The sequence below is a fragment of the Chaetura pelagica genome, unplaced genomic scaffold (genome assembly GCF_000747805.2).
Source record: "Chaetura pelagica isolate M959 unplaced genomic scaffold, ChaPel_1.0 scaffold725, whole genome shotgun sequence".
NCBI lineage: Eukaryota > Metazoa > Chordata > Aves > Apodiformes > Apodidae > Chaetura > Chaetura pelagica.
This window is the reverse complement of record NW_009953490.1, coordinates 105567-108561: the sequence shown is the minus strand read 5'-3', so window position 1 is coordinate 108561 and position 2995 is coordinate 105567.

Genomic DNA, 2995 nt, shown 5'->3' with positions numbered 1-2995 from the left:
CACAGGGGGAGGGCAAATAAAATGACGGCCCTGTGACCATCGGTCTTTGTGCCCCGTGGTGCCGTGGGGTGGGGCAAGAAGGTGTCCAGCAGCCCCCACGTCTCCTGTCCCCCAGCCCCCTCCTGCTGCAGGTACCAGGGCAGCCACCCACGCCCAGCGCAGGCAGAGCCTCGCTGCAAGACCCCTCGGCAGGGTGTGATTCCTGCTTTCCCTCCTGCAGCCTTCTCTTTCTCTCCCTCTGGCAGGGGGTCCCTTGTGCTGTCCCTGCCCCTCTCCCCACTGCTCTGTGGGTGCTGCCAGGTCTCAGAGGTGCTGGCACGGCATGATGGTGGGCTGGGGCTGCAGGAAATGAAGAGAAATGTAGTGGGGCAGGGCACGAAAGTATAGGGTTACTTTTATAATTTTTAATGATCCCTGTGGCTTGAGGCCACTGGGAGTCTCCATCTTAGCTCAGCCCTTGGCCCGGGCAGCGATACAGGAGCCCAGGGACCCCTATAGTTGGGTACAGACATGCTCACTCTGGGGAAGGGCTGGTGTGTGAGCCAAATAGCATATCTCAGTTTGCAGGGGGGACCAGTCCCACGGCTGTAGTGAGTAGAGGAAGGAGCCTCTGGGATGTGAGCTTTTCTCCTGGGAATTTGGCAGGAAGGCAGAATCAGGTCCACATCTTGGGGAGAAATACCGGAATAGGGTCTGATTGTTGCCATCCTGAGATGTGTGTGAAGCAGGGTTTGCTCAGCCCAGTCTGGCTGTTCCTGTTCCCTGTGGGCTCTTGCTGTGGGCACAGCAGGTTGCCTGTTCACCTTCTCTGGGAGGTTTTCGAGCCTAAAAGCGTGTCCCCTCAAGTGAGCTGCCTCCATGAGCTGGCAGGGAAGGTCTCTGCAGCATATGTCACCAACAGGGAACGTCAGGGATGGGGAGCAACCAGCTGGTCCAGCCCTGACTCTCTGCCTTTCCTCTGCATGTGGCCAAAGATCTCTCTCTCTCCATTGCCTGTGTCCCTCCCTCTCCTGTCATAAACTATAAAAACCACCATGGAGGATGGGGGCAGATAGGCAGCTCTGCTCTGTGGTTGCAGTGGTGGCAGAAGCAGCCTAGTATCTTGAGAGCTTGGAAGAGTGAAAATGACTCAGATCTGCAGCTAGAGTCCAAGTGGAAGGCAAGACCTGGCAGTGGCTGTCACGGCTCATCATGTCCTCTCCCTGTGGGATGGCACTGTGGGGATCATGAGGCTTTGTAAGGGTACTGTGCTGGGGCTGCAGAGCAGTGGGGCATGGGCAATCCTGCCTTTCATGAGGGAGCTTCTGGTTTCCTTCCTCATGAGGCAAGCTTAAGGGCCTTCCCCATGGTATGTAGGTCCTTGACACTCCTACAGCTGGGCATGAACTCAAGCTAAGATTATTTAGCTGCTGGGACACACTTGCTTTCCTGTCCATTTGACTTGGGATTCCTTTTTATTTCCCAGCTGCCCACTCTGCACTAATTCCTGACTTGCCACAAAATGCCATTGGAAAGTAGTCTTGCATCAAGGCCATTGCCAGTTAGCATGCCCCACTGAGTTGTCCTGTTCCTGTGCTGCTCGGTTCTTCTCTGTCCCTTTTTAACATGAAAATGTACTCCTTGATTTTTATTTTTCCACTGGATTTGCACTGGGATGTCTGCATATTACTCATTGTTGCCTGATTCCATTTGCTGATTCACCCTGAACTATTGCATATTTTAATTTTCTTTCTGTTTTAATGAATGAGAAAACTATCCCAGCTCCCAGTTTAACTTTTGGGAGCAGGGGCAAAGGTTAAGGCCACAGCTGCAGTGAAGGATAAAGGGCTTGCTGAGGAAATTGCAAATAAGCAGGCAAAAGCAGAATTTTTGGTAGAGACAGCCTTGAAGAAGGAGTTAATATGAGGGTAAATTGAACTGAACTGAATGATCTGTGTGACTTGACAAAATCCCCTTGCTGCTGAAAAGCAGGGAATGGCTGGGCCACTTGCAACAACCTTTGCTGCACCACGGCACTGTTCTGTTTTTCAGCCTTTCTCTGGAGAGAGGAAAGGTGGCTAGACCCGTGCGGCTCGCTGTGTGAGGCAGGCAGCTGACTGAGGAGGACCTGGCAAAGCACTGCTCACCTCTCCTGTCTGTCTCCTGTTCCCCCAACCCATGCCCTGGCTGACCATCAGTCCTCTCCCCACTCTGGCTTCCATTTGGTGTGCCAACCAAGTGGCTTTGCTGCTCTCCTGCCTTCAGTGCTGCATGTCCCAGCTGTGCTGGCTGCATGGCCGTGGGCTCCAGCTGACCTGCAGCACAGGTACACATGGCTGCTCTGCAGCTGGGCTGGATGCAGTCACGTTGTGCTTCCTTCCTCCATGGGAAGGACACCTGATTGGTGCCTGAAGTGAGCTGTTTGTTCCTTGGAGCAAGCAACTGGAACACGGGCGATAGGTTGTAGCAGGTGTGTTTTGTTAAGGGCTTCAGCTAGCTTGCTATAATACAAGGGAGTTGCTGTCAGGTATTTGATCTTTCCATGAAATATGGCTTTTAACCCATTGCGAGTGAGTGAACGAAGCCTTTGGCCATGGCTTCACTCGTGTGTCCCCGTTCCCCGGCGCGTGGCAGTGGCTCTTTGTGCGCGGCCGCCTCGGGCTGGCCGGGGTGCCGGGCAGCAGCCGCGCTGCAGAGGGGCTGTAAATCACAGCCTTCAGCCTCCCCTCCTGCGCCTCCTCCCTGGGAGGGAAGGACGGTGTAGGTCTGCGTGTGCGCGTGGTGCCTGCAGGGAGAGGAGAGGGGGCAGGGGGGGATTGTGTTCCAGGCAGAACATTGGCACAGCAGTGTCGGGGTTGCAGCTGATCACCGGTGCCATTTGCCTGTAACGATCCTGCTGCGTTCAGTGCTGAGCAGGTTCCTGCCTCTCTGGGGGACTGAGCCACACGGTGCCAGAGCCTGTCCCTCCAGGGACACTACCCCCCCCACCGAGCAATCCCGTTGACTGTCCTCTCCT